General features: G+C 42.0%; 1 long non-coding RNA gene across 1 annotated transcript in view; it reads left to right on the forward strand.

Annotated features, from left to right (window-relative positions):
- LOC103228573 (uncharacterized) overlaps positions 1–6,640 on the forward strand; it is a 69,561-nt gene extending 62,921 nt beyond the window's left edge. Inside the window, exon 5 of the long non-coding RNA XR_495652.3 lies at positions 4,141–6,640. This is a non-coding gene — a long non-coding RNA (uncharacterized lncRNA). The remainder of the gene's footprint in view (positions 1–4,140) is intronic.
- Positions 6,641–14,447: the final 7,807 nt, after the last annotated feature.

The following is a 14,447-nucleotide window of genomic DNA, read 5'->3' on the forward strand; positions in this document are numbered from 1 at the left end:
TACCACATCTCCCTCCAACCACCATCCCATTTCTTTTTACCATTTACAACACAATGCCCCACATTCTAGTGTATTCTATCTCTGTATGTCTCTTAACCACACCATTTCACATATATATATATATATATATATATTTTTTTTTTTTTTTTTTTTTGGAGACAGAGTCTCGCTCTGTTGCCTGAACTGGCGTGCAGCAGTGTGATCTCAGCTCACTGCAACCTCTACCTTCTGGGTTTAAGTGATTCTCATGTCTCAGCCTCCCAGGTAGCTGGGACTATATGTGTGTGCAATCACACCTGGCTAATTTTTGTATTTTTAGTAGAGATGGAGTTTCACCATGTTGGTCAGGCCGGTCTCAAACTCCTGACCTCAGGTGATCCACCTGCTTTGGCCTCCCAAATTGCTGGGATTACAGGCGTGAGCCACTGCACCTGGCCTGCATTTGTTTTTCTATCTGCCTAAATAACTTTTCCTCTACATATCCCTGTGGCTACTTCTTTTCATTATTTAGATCTCTGCTGCAGCGTCCTCTGCTCCCCAGTGAGAATAGCATTTCTCATTTGACAGGAATTTTGTCTCTCTCATTGGCTGCCATGTCTGTCGTACCCAGAACATTGTCAACTCTCAATATATCATTGTGGAGTATAAGAACAAATGAATGAGCCCTGACATAGAGATAAGCATAAAGAACTGTGAACACACAAAGCAAGGACACCCAGCACATCTCGGCATTGGGGAATATGGTTAAAAAGACTAGCAAAGAAGACACTGGAAGGGAAAGAAGGTGTTTCAGAAAGAAGAACAAAAATGTACAAAGACAGGAACCATGAAAGAAGCTTGCACCATGTGCAAGTACAAGGCACATAGAATACACCATAGATATAGCTACGGATATAGATCGGGGGTGGAAATAGGCATAGTCAGATAATAAAAGATTTTTTTTTTTTGAGGCAGAGTCTCACTCTGTCGCCCAGGCTGGCACGATCTCGGCTCACTGCAAGCTCTGCCTCCCGGGTTCACACCATTCTCCTGCCTCAGCCTCCTGAGTAGCTGGGATTACAGGTGTGTACCACCACATCTGGCTAATTTTTGTATTTTTCGTAGAGACGGGGTTTCACCATGTTGGCCAGGATGGTCTCGATCTCCTGACCTCGTGATCTGCCCACCTTGGCCTCCCAAAGTGCAGGGATTACAGGCGTGAGCCACCGTGCCCGGCCAATAAAAGATTTTAACTGTCAAACAGTTACATCTTTTCTGGGGTCACTGAGACGGTATTAACGGCTAAACAGAATAGTGGTATGATCAGAAATGCTGGGATCCAACACTAATGTTGTCCTACTACTCCAAATTCCACAGTCTTTCTCCTGTACTGGTTTCTCTGGACTTTCAGCATCAAGGATCTTAATTTGGTGTCTGGTTCTTGAGTCAGGGTTAATATGTTTCATAACTCTGCCATACCAGCTCCACTTCTGGAATCCCATAATAAGGTAATGACCTAAAATCCTGGAAAACATATATGCACAAAAATGTTTAGTGCAGTATCATTTATACCAGAAAACAAAATTTAAGGGCCAGGTGCGGTGGCTCACGCCTGTAATCCCAGCACTGTGGGAGGCCTAGTGGGGGCAAATCAGTTGAGGTCAGGAGTTGAAGACCAGCCTGGCCAATATGGTGAAACTCCATCTCTACTAAAAATGCAAAAATTAGCTGGGCATGGTGGCAGGTGCCTGTAATCCCAGCTACTCAGAAGGCTGAGGCAGAAGAATCACTTAAACTTGGGAGGCGGAGGTTGCAGTGAGCCAAGATCACACCATTGCACTCCAGCCTAGGTGACAAGAATGAAACTTCACCTCAAAAAAGAAAAAGAAAAGAAAAGAAAAGAAAAGAAAAGGGAAGGGAAGGGAAGGGGAGGGGAGGGGAGGGGAGGGGAGGGGAGGGGAGGGGAGGGGAAGGGAAGGGAAGGGAAGGGAAGGGAAAAACATATTTTTAAAAAATTAGAATAAATGAAATATTTTATAGGGGTGTAATAATTTGGAAAATTATGGTGTAACTACTTATTGTTGTATTATGCAGTCATTAACTGATGTACTCCTAGAGGAATGGAAGAAAGATTTGTGGTTATCAGACACTGAGGATGAAGATGAGAGTTAATCACAAAGGTTTATGTGGGAATTTTTGGTGGCAGTGGAACTATTCTGTATCTTGATTATGGTCCACATTTGTCAAAATTCATAAAACTATGCACCAAAAAGGATGAATTTTACCACATGTAAATTATATCTGAGAAACCTCAAGAAAACTTTAAACCTATGTTTCTGATTATGTTGAATGCCATGGGGAAATTATAAAATTATGCAATATCAAACGATATTAAGTAACGTAAAAATTATGCAGAGAAAAAATACTAGAAAAAACTATGTCAGATATTGTACTAATAGTAAATTATCTTCTGGACAGAGGAGAAAAATGGTGTTTTCTACTTTTTTCATCTTTTCTGTGTTTGATTTTGATGATGATAAAATAAGTAAATTTTGTTTTAAAAATATATTAGACTGTTGAAGTCTCTCTAAACTTTCTTTCTATTGTTTTTGAGTTTAGGGATCCTCAAACACCGCAAACTACTTTGCTTGTTTTCTGTGATCCATTAGAAACAGTCGTGAAAACCAAGGATAGCTCCTCAGTTTACTGGGGTAGCTTTAGCATGGGCTTGGAATGGGACTAAAAAGCTGTCCCCTCTCGTGATCCCATGGCCTCAAAGCAGTAGCTCAGGTCAGGAGACAGGTTTTCTCTCAAATTGCTCTGTAATTGCGTGTCCTCTGCTGGCAAAATACACATTCTAGTCCCTGCCTCCTTTCTCAGGCTTTTATAAACATGACACACACAGAATACTTGGTAACAGTAAAAGAAAAATGGCATTATTATCCAAACACTTGAGGTAGACAATCTCTTCAAAGCCATTTCATAAATCACATCTTAGAGCTTGTCATAAAATACATACAGCAAAGAAAAATAACAATTGTGTCCTTTGGAAAATGGATTTTAAACTTTCAACTAAGTTCATCAGAACCTTTTTTTCCAAAGGCAATGTATGTTTTTGCTTCCTAGTCTAAATGGTTATGATGGACTGAAGTGGTGGTGAGGAGACAACATTCTAATGAGGACAAGCAGAGAAACCAAGAAACAAGATGAAAAAGCTATAATAAATTATGGATTTTGATAAATTGCCCCACACTGTAGCATTTCAATTACAGAAACACATAGTTTACACAAGTAATTACTGAAGAAATTACCACAGAAGCACATCTATTCATTGAATTATGAGGCATCAATTCTCTCCCCTGATTGCATCTTCAGTTCCAAGAATGGCAATCACAGCTCCACACAAAACTTTAATAACACAATCTTTTTTGGATTAAAAAGATACACTATTGGATGAGAAATATGTAAAGAGATGATAAGAAAAGGATGTAGATTCACATTGAGAAACAGAATGCCTTCAGTGAGTTCATTGCAAAGCCAGAACTTTGACAATTAGAAGGTGATCACTTGAGGAGCCTGTTCTGAACATGAGTCCCAATGTTCTGTGAGGGTCTTCGGCATCATGGTGAGGGTCAGAAGAGATTATCTAGCGAGGATAAGGTCCAGCAACAAATGCATTATTTTTCTATTTTTTTGAAATAAGAGTCTCACTCTGGCACCCAGGCTGGAGTGCAGTGGCATGATCACAGCTCACTGTAGCCTTGACTTCCCAAGCTCAAGAGATCCTCTTACCTCAGCCTCCCGAGTAGCTGGGACCACAGGCGTGTACCACCACGCCTGGCTAAATTTTATATATATATATATATATATATATATATATATATATATATATATATATATAAAGACAGGATCTCACTGTGTTGTCCAAGCTGGTCTTGAACTCCTGGCCTCAAGCAAGCCTCCTGCTTTGGCCCTCCCAAAGTTCTGGGATTACAGGTGTGAACCACCATGCTTGGCCCTAACCAATGCATTCTACTGATGTTAGCATGTCATGTGATAAGTATCACTGGAAATTTAAGGGCTTTTAATCTAATATTTTTTGCTGTTATTTTTAATAAAATCATGATTTGGTTTGATTTTACTTTCTGACTTTCATTTTAGGTTCAAGGAGTACACGTGCAATCTACATGGGCAAATCACATATCACAGGGGCTTGATGTACAGATAATTTTGTCACCCAGGTAATAAGTATAGAACCCAATAGATGGTTTTTGAATCCTCATGCTCTGCCGACCTTCCACCCTCAAGATGGCCCTGGTGTCTATCATTCTTTTCTTTGTGGTCGTGTGTGTACTCAGTGTTTAGGCACTTATAAATGAGAACACAACATGTTTGGTTTTCTGTTCTTGTGTTAATTCGCTCAGGATAACGGCCACCAGCTTCATCCATGTTGCTGCAAAGAACATGATCCTACTCTTTTTTATGGCTGCATAGTAGTCCATGGTATATATGTACCATATTTTCTTTATCCAGTCCACTGTTGATGGATGTTTTAGGTGGATTCCATGTCTTTGCTATTGTGAATAGAATACTGTGATGAACATACACTTGCATATGTCTGCCTTCATGACAAAGACTCCAAAAGCAACAGTCTTACTTTCAGTCCAGTGCTTAAATCCTTTCAACTCAGTGTCCAGTGTATAGGTATACACACTATGTATATGTATACACAGATATATGCATGTGCATACGTGCGTACACACACTCACACACGTGAACCTCCTATAGCAGACCATTCTTGGTGCTCCCTCATGTTTCTTCAATCTTATAACTTCAATGCAGACCAACCTAACTTGCAACTCCAAATTCAATGCCTGAGGACTTTCTTTGCACCAAAGCACTTTGTCCACCCATTTGGCAGGCTAGAAGTGCAGCCCTCAGCCAAGGACTATCGAGAGTTGGTATATAAATCCCCCAACTCCCTTTCCCATCACAGGGATAGCTCCGAGGTTTAGGGCCTTCACTGTTTCTCAGAAATTTTCCCAGTGGAATTAAGCTTCAGGTGCTCTCAACTGCAATGAGTTTCAAAATATACACTTTATTTCTGCCTCCTCTTTACTGTCTCATTCTCCACTCCCCTACTGTTTTTTCCTGGGATCATCTCTAAAATACCTGACTTGAATCCTTATCTTAGGATTTTCTTCAGAACCTAAGTTTGGGGAATCCAAAGTAAGACATTCCTCATCCCGAAATTTAGGGTAATGATGCTCCCATAGTGAGCATTAAGTGAGAAAATTGCATGTAAAGTGTAAATCACAGTGCCTGGTTCAAGTAGGTGATCATTAATATTTATTATTATTACTGCTATCCCCATTTTTGTTAAAGCATATTTCCTCACTATCTTCTGATCTTTCCAGGCTCTCACCATCTCATTTGCTGTCTCTTTCCAACACTGTGGCTTTCATCCCCAACCACTAAAATGCAGGCTGACCAAAGGAGGACAGTAGCCCTGTATTCATTGGCATCAGTCACTTGTGGCTTCTCAACAGACCTTCTACCCAGGTGTCCAGATTCCTCAGGAATCTTTGGGAAGCAAAATCAACGGGGAACTCAGTGGCAACAAGCTGTGTGTTATTTTTCTGTATTATAACTTTGCATCTGTGTTTCCCCTTCTGGCTGGAGCAGAAGCAGGAGCCACTTCATGCTGTTGGGTGCAGGCTCTGGTGATGACGATCAAAGAGTAAAGGTTATTGGTCCCAGACATGACAGTTTCATCTCCAGGGGCCATAAACAGTAGTGGCTCCGGAATCCAAGCAAAAAGGTGAATGAGAAAAACAGAGTAATGTAGTACATGATGAGTTGGAGAATGGGATCCCAGCCTAAAGAATTTTAAATTAAGATATTTAAAAACTGTGTGAGAGCCAAGAAATCCATATATAGCCCCACAAAATGTGCACCCCCGCCTTTGCCCGAACCCAGCCTTAACAGTTTACAAAGTTTTGTTGCAGTCTACAAACCATTTACGAAGCATTTGGTCCTCTTTACAGTCTTGTGTGGTCAGCCAGAATTTATTATCAGAATCTCCATTTTAGAGTGCAAGGAATTGAGGACCTCAACATTTAAATGCCTCTTCTAAGAAAAGAGCACACAGTTAAAACGCATGAAATATCTGATTCTAAACACTGTGTTGTTTCTATGAACACACTCAGAGGTGGGGTTTTGGGGACAGAATCTCCTTCACAAGGTTGTGGAGGGTTGAATCACCGATGAACTAAACTCTTGTTGAAAAGGGAGAGTCTTCAAAAGAGTGAGTATGATTTATGGCAACTCATCCATGTCAGCAGATCAGTCACTCAGAGAGGATAATAAACTCACCGAATAAAGGACAAAAGGATATTCGACATGAGGGCAGGACTTTTCGTTCACGGTGTATACTGGGTCTAATGTTGCCCCTCAAATTCATGTCCACCCAGGACCTCAGAATATGTCCTCATTTGAAAAGAGGGTCTTTGCTAACATGACTAAGGTAAAAAGTGAGGTGAGATCATACTGGAATTTGGACCCTGAACCCAGTGAATATCCTTGTAACATGATGTTATCTGTCCTATAGGAGCTTCCTGATGATTCCATGTCAAGATGGTTGTGAAAGTTCAGTGCCTGGTGCATGGTGAGTGCTCATCCCTTTGCACCTAGGCAATCATTTCATGGTATAGTTTTCTGGGACTGCTGTGACAAATGACTACAAGCTCAGTGGCTTAGGACAATGAAAATACATTATCTCACGGTTCTGGAGGCCAGAAGTCAGAAACCAAGGCATCAGCAGGGCCACGCTCCCTCTTAAGGCTCAAGGGCAGAATTCTTGCCTCCTCCAGCTTCTGGTGGCTCCAGGTGTCCCTTGGCTTATGGCAGCATCACAGAGAAAGACACACATGACAAAGGGCCATGTGAAGACAGTGGCAGAGGTTGGAGTGATGGGGACTATTTTAGATTGTGTATACAAGGAAGTGTTAATATTAGAGCTGAGACCGCCGGGTGTGGTGGCTCACGCCTGTAATCCCAGCTCTTTGGGAGGCCGAGGTGGGTCGATCACTTGAGGTCAGGAATTCAAGACTAGCCTGGCCAACATGGTGAAACTCCGTCTCTACTAAAAATACAAAAAAATTAGCTGGGCGTGGTCGCAGGTGCCTGTAATCCCAGCTACTTGGGAGGCTGAGGCAGGAGAATCACTTGAACCCAGTAGTTGGAGGTTGCAGTGAGCCGAGTTCGCGCCACTGCACTCCAGCCTCAGTGACAGAGTGAGGCTCCATCTCAAAAAAATATATATGTATATATATTAGAGCTGAGAATTCAATGATGAGAAGGAGGGACCCCAGGAAGATGTAGAATATTTTAGGAAGAGGGAACAACAGCAAGTGCAAAGCCCCCGAGGCAGGAAAGAGGTTGGAACAATGGAAAGAAAGAGTGTGGCTGGGCCAGATGGGATGAGAGATGAGGCATTCACATCTCCCTCTCTATAGTTTAAGCTCCATGAAGACCTTGTTCATTTTGTTCATGGCCCTATCTCCAGCCCCTAGAAACTCTCCCACTCAGTTTTACTCATCCATGCAGAAAGAAAGTTAAACTAGATGACGCGTAAGTGCTTCGCCAGCTCAACCTTCTACCATTTGAACTTTCTAAAATAACAGAATTGAGTCCACTGACTTCTCCTTCCGGCACCAGCAAAATGTCCTCCTCATCATTTTAAAAACTGTCCAAGTGGTAACTCTTAACCATAGGTCAGCAAACACACAGCTAAGCCGGGGATTTCCAGCACGTTCTCTCGGATGTGCAGTTTGTTGAAATGTAAACGAAGCAAGATTCTGTAGGTGAAAGTCTGGACCCTTCAACTCCAGGTCTTCCTGAGAAAGTCAGATACACGAGGAAGCTTTTAAAAATAGCTTCCCCACCACATTTTTAATGCATACTCAGTTTTTAAAATGTTAGTAAGTATTCACTGCGAAGGGAGGAGGAACAAGTGACTAATACAATTTTTCCCTCTCCGTGGACATATCTCTGTCCCTGCTTCTTTCCCAAGTTGATTTGTGGGAAGAACACATTCTTCTTCAAGAAGTGATGGGCACAGGCCGGGTGCCATGGCTCACACTTGTAATCCCAGCACTTTGGGAGGCCAAGGTGGGCAGATCACAAGGTCCGGAGTTCGAGACCAGCCTGGCCAACATAGTGAAACCCCATCTCTACTAAAAATACAAAAAAATTACCCCGGCATGGTGGTGGGTGCCTGTAATCCCAGCTACTTGGGAGACTGAGTCAAGGAGAATCGCTTGAACCTGGGAGGCGGAGGTTGCAGTGAGCCAAGATTGCGCCACTGCACTCCAGTCTGGGTGACAGTGCAAGACTCCGTGTCACAAAAAAAAAAAAAAAAAAAAAAAAAAAAAAAAAGAAGTGATAGGCACAAAGATAAAAATCTACTGAAGATCTTTGCTCTTCTTTCTTACACACAGACATACACATGCACACATACACTCCTACACACACAAATGTCCCAGATGCACAGTCATTTATGCTATTCACTAAAATACACATAAGCACCAACACAAACTTATATTCACAACCTTCAGCACATGCACAAATATTCACATGCACACCTGCCTATAAGCACATGTATGAGTATTCATATGCATCCCGACACATGTTATATTTATGATTATAAGTACATGAGTACATGAATGGTTATAAGTACATGAGTACATGAATGAGTACATGAATGATATATTCACATACATATATCTTACTTGTAAGTTACAAAGCACACAAATAGGGGCTTGCATATAAATCCTGAGATACACATACATATAAAGACACAAGCCCTTACAAACAGATGCATATGTAACTGGCACATGTACAGACATATATTCATGTACATAAGTACTTAGAAACATACCACATGCATACAATCATTACTCCCCACACAGAGCATGCAGACACAATTGTTGTGCACAAACATAGACACCAAGGGGCTTCATTCTGTTTTCCTAAATGACCAGGCGAAAAAAAAATACAATTGGTGGAGTTGGGGATGCATTTTGTTTCTGCTTTGTGTTTTCTCCGCTAGAAAATAGAAAATCGGTTGTGGTGGAATAAGTGAAGTAGTCAGAAAATAAGATGCAGGCTTCTCCAGAATGAGAGGTCTGGTGTTCCTCTCTGCAGAGAAACCAAGAGCGAGGAGCTTAGGCTCTGCAGGGAGCTGGAGCTGCACTCCTGAAATTCATGAAATCCTCACCAGAGGGAGTCTCCCCGGTGGTTCCTCATCATCCCACAAATTAATATTAACAACATCCTTCCATGTACGATTTACTTTGACTTTGGGGGAAATGCCTTCCTGCCTATGTTCTGTTTGTATTTTTAAGCTTCCACCCAGGTAGGAAGGACAGGTGTCACAATGCCATTTCAGGGGCAGCAACCACCAAGACATGGCAGTGGTCATCGTGCACCTTCTATGGCGTCGGGCTTTGTGGCAAGTGCTTTTGTTACCTTAACTCATTTCATCCCTGCAACAACCCTGGGGGTAAATGTATTAATATCACCATTTCACAGTTGAGTAAAGTGAGGATAAAAACAGTCAAAACAGTAACAACTTGCTCAAGGTCACAACAGATGAAGCTGCTATTTAAACCCAGGTTGGCTTTGAAAAGACCAGCTCAGGGGGTGGTGGAACCTGGGGTGCTTTAGAATAATGAGATTATTTTAAGCCTTATTTTTAAACGTTTTTTTTTTTTTTTTTTTTTTTTAAGTGAGAACAGCCAGAACCACTTCACAAGGCCAGGCTAGCTCTCTTCACTTCTAATAATTGGCCTCTGTCCCAAGGGAGCAATTCTCTGTGGGAAGCAGAAGTTACAAAAGCCACAAAAGGAGCAAAAGATGACCATGTTCAGGCTGTTGACTATAGCAGAGCTTCTCAACGTCAGGCGCTATTGATCTATTGGACCAGATAATGCTTTGTTGTGGGGATCCGTTCTGTGCACTGTGGGATATTGAGCCACATTGCTGGCCTCTACAGTCTAGATGCCAGTAGCACCCTCCATCCTTCGTGACAACAAAAAAATGTCTCCAGACATTGCCAAATGACCCCTGGGGGACAAAATCACCCCTGACTGAGAACCACTGGGCCACAACCTGCTTTCTGAACACCTGCTATGTGCCAAGCATTGAATGATATGTTTTAATTCACTTGCTCTTCCCAGCAACTCCATAAAGTAGGACTATTCATTTCCCCATTCTATAAGTGGAGAAACTGAGGCGCCAAGAGGGTAGATTACTCGACTAAGATGACACATATTTTTCCACCATCTTCTATTACCACTTCCAATATTAGCAACTACTATTGAACGCTCTCTCTCACTCTATGCTAGGCACTGTGCTTTACATGATCTGTTTTAAGTTTTACCACAATTCTCTGCAGTAGCTACCACTAATCCCTTCCATTTTACAGGTGAGAGAACGGAGGCCCACCTACCAAAAAGGTAGAGCAGGGATTCGATCTTGTATCCATGTGACTTAAAGCCTAAGTGCTCACCAGGTCTAAAATGCCACTACCCTAGCAGAGAGAAAAGATTACATTGGAACTCCAGAACCGAAACACATGCTTTCATTTGAGCATTTCCTGGCTTGTGAGCCAGGCACAATGATTTTGAATAACTGAGCTGCTATTTAAAAAAAAAAAAAATCGTGCAACTGAATTCTAAAGAAAATTTCTTGTGACTTCATTGTTAAACCTTAACCATCCTTTCCCTGTGAATCACCACCAAATTGTTCTCTGTGCTTTAGTTAGCGCCAATTAACTCCTTACAATTGAGCATATTTTCCACTATTACAGGGGCTGCATAAAATCTTCCAACTGGGGAGGCCCAGAAACATCAGAATCCAAACCAGATGATGATCCTCATCTCATTATGACCGAAAATAAACCAGTCATGGCTGTAAAGGTTTACAAATAAAATCCTATTAAAATCTAGCACGCACCAGGTCCTCTAAAATAGCACAAGACCACAACTATGAGTGTTCTGGGAGAATATGCTTACTCTATTTTGGGGAGAAAGTAAAAGCTATAAAAAAAAATTAACTAGCATCTATTCCTTTTTCCTCATGGTAATAAAAGCAAAGGGTTTGGCTGGGCATCTTCTGCCTCTTACATACAGAGTCTCTTCCTCACCTCCAGGGGTGGGCTCTGATTGGCTTAAACCAAGCCACATACTCCAGGAAGCCATTCTGATTGGTTCAAAACTGATACAATGTGAGCCAGTGAGATAGGAGATCTATTTGCTAGAGATTTAAAAAAAAAGAAAAATATTTCATGTCTACCTGAGATAACTACAGGGAACAGCATGGGAGTAAGGAAACAGAGGACTTATATGCTATGAGTCCGTATTTATTTTTGCCATAAATACTCTGTTATAAATTAATGAAAAAAATCACAGTAAAATCTCTGTGACACAAGAGCTCTCACATTTGTTTTCTTTTTTGTTTCTGTTTCTCTTTTTCTTTTTCTTTTCTTTTTTTTTTTTTAAGACAGAGGCTAGAGTGCCGTGGCTCAGTCTTGTCTCACTGCAACCTCCGCTTCCCAGGTTCAAGCAATTCTCCTGTCTCAGCCTCCTGAGTAGCTGGGATTATAGGCATGTGCCACCAAACCTAGCTAATTTTTGTATTTTTAGCAGAGACGTGGTTTCATCATGTTGGTCAGGTTGGTCTCGAACTCGTGACCACAGGTGATCCACCCACCTTGGCCTCCCAAAGTGCTGAGATTACAGACGTGATCCACAGTACCCAGCCCATTTGTTTTCTTAATGCCCCAGGTTGCACCTAATAGAACATGTGGGAAATACGAAGGACCCCTGCAAGCTCCTGGCAGCCATTTTGAATCATGAGGGGCGTTGCTTTCACAGTGAGGAAGAAAAGAAGAAGGTGGAGAGAAGAGATGGGGAACATCCTTGTGCCTTGGATCAAATCCCATTTGAGGCCATATCTCCTTGTGGAATACTCATTTACCCAAATCAATAAATCCCTTTTGGCATTCAAGGCAACTTGAGTTGGACTTTCTATTAACTTCAAACACCAGATATCTGGTATGAAATTAGTATTAACTAAGACCAGGATTTATCGGCCAGGCTAAGTGGCTCAGGCCTGTAATCCCAACACTTTAGGAGGCCAAGGCGGGTGGATCACTTGAGTCGAGGAGTTCAAGGCCAGCCTGGGTGACATGGCGAGACCCCATCAAAAAATACCAAAATTAGCCAGGCATAGTGGTGTGCAGCTGTGATCCCAGCTACTCAGGAGGCTGAGGTGGGAGGATTGTTTGAGCCCAGGAGGCAGAGCCCAGTGAGCTGAGATCATGCCACTGCACTCCACCCTGGGCACCAGAGTGAGACCCTGTCTCAAAACAACAACAAGAGGATTTATCATTATGCATTGGTAACCTATAAGGGGAACTAAAGGAAAGCATGAAACACAACCTTGAAAAACATGTCCATGCCAGAAGCTTTCCATGCATTATTGCTTTAGTCCTCAAACAGCCCTGAATGTTAGATACGCCCATGACCATTTTATAGATGAGGAAACTGAGGCTCAGGAAAGTAAAAAAAAAAATTATGCCTAAGGACTCACAGCTGGCAAATGGCGGAGCCAATATTTGAATGCCACTCTGACTAATTCTGAAGAAGCATATTGTTTTCATGAAACCACTTTACCTCAGCCAGATTCTGTGAACAGATTCTGATATCCTCACTGATGTGGAATTTTAAAAATCAAGAAAGTAAGCACTGGAGCTGGGACCCGAACACTCCCTAACTTTAAAATACTGTATCTTCCTCCTTCTAGAAGCCTCCTTTGGGGGACGTCTTCAGCTCATGGTGCAACTGTTCCAAGTAAACTCTTTAAATGGCATTGGTGACCTATGAATACAGCCACTTAAAATGCTTGTACTCCTGACCTTACCTTGACACCATCACTGCTATCCCTGGGGACATTGATAACTTTGAGTAGTTACAGGCACACTGGTTCCAAATCCAGCTACACCTCTCCCCAGACCTCCCACCTCTGAATCACCAGGTCCTACAAGATATAATAGTCTGGAGGATGAAGCAGCATGCACTCTGCCATTGCTTCTAGCAAAATTAATGTCCCCCACGCACACTCATTCCGTAGCTGGGCCAATGAAAAAATGAATGAGCTCTGAGAGTATGTAAATGATTCACAGCTCATTGGCTCCTTAAAGTACCCCATTTATAATAAATGTATGAAAAATAAATAGCAGTAAAACTCTTTGACACTAGAGCCCTCACATTTGTTTTCTTAATGCCCCAGGTTGCACCTAAGAGAAGATCTGGGAATTACCAAGGTTACGTTGATGCAGATGGTGGGGAAGGAGAGTCATTACAGGCTTCTGGAATCCAAAAGCTGCTCCCAGTTTCCCAAAGTCAAGGCTACTGTTACCAACGGTGTTTGCAAAATTCCTATTCCAACAACTTAGGCTTGGATATTCAATATTACTTTTGAAGGTTAATAAGGGAAATTGACTTTTTTTTTTTTTTTGAGTTGGAGTCTCACTCTGTCGCTCAGTCTGGAGTGCAACGGCGCAATCTCTGCTCATGGCAACCTCTGCCTCCCGGATTCAAGTGATTCTCCTGCTTCAGCCTCCTGAGTAGCTGGGATTACAGGCATGTGCTGCCACGCCAGGCTAATTTTTGTATTTTTAGTAGAGATGGGGTTTCACCATGTTGGTCAGGCTGGTCTGAAACTGCTGACCTCACGATCTGCCTGCCTCAGCCTCCAAAATTGCTGGGATTACAGGCGTGAGCCACCACTCGGGCGACTTTTTTTTCAAAACCAAAATTTAAAAGCCACACAGGAGGCTGTACCAGTCCTATGCATGAGGTCACTCAGCTATTCATCCATCCATCTATCCATCCATCCCTGCATTCATTCATTCATTCATTCATTCATTCATTCATTCAATGTTTATGGAGTATTCATCATATGCCAAGAATGTCGCTAGGCACAGAAACAAACTATTAGCCTTGCTAACAATAATGTAGCAATTTACAGTCCATACAGTATTTTTATAGCACATCATTAAAACTTTTATGAGCCAGGGAAGCTGTGGTCTTATGGTGAAGAAAGCGGGCAGTGGAGTCAGATAGCATGGGTTCAAAAAGATGGCTCTACCACTTAGAACATGTTATTACATGAGGAACTTGACTTACCTCAGCCCTAATTTCCACATCTACTAATCAGAGCTAATCAAAGTCTTTAGGGTTGTCGGGAGAATTAAGTGAGCAGATAACCTACATAGACTGTTAGTACAGTGCTTGGTTATCATAAAGACTTCATAGATTTTAACTATTATTATCCCTAAAATCATCTACCTGTACAAAACTGTATCATGAACACAACATTTTTTCTGTATCATGAACACA

This window comes from Chlorocebus sabaeus, chromosome 5 (genome assembly GCF_047675955.1).
Source record: "Chlorocebus sabaeus isolate Y175 chromosome 5, mChlSab1.0.hap1, whole genome shotgun sequence".
Classification (NCBI taxonomy): domain Eukaryota; kingdom Metazoa; phylum Chordata; class Mammalia; order Primates; family Cercopithecidae; genus Chlorocebus; species Chlorocebus sabaeus.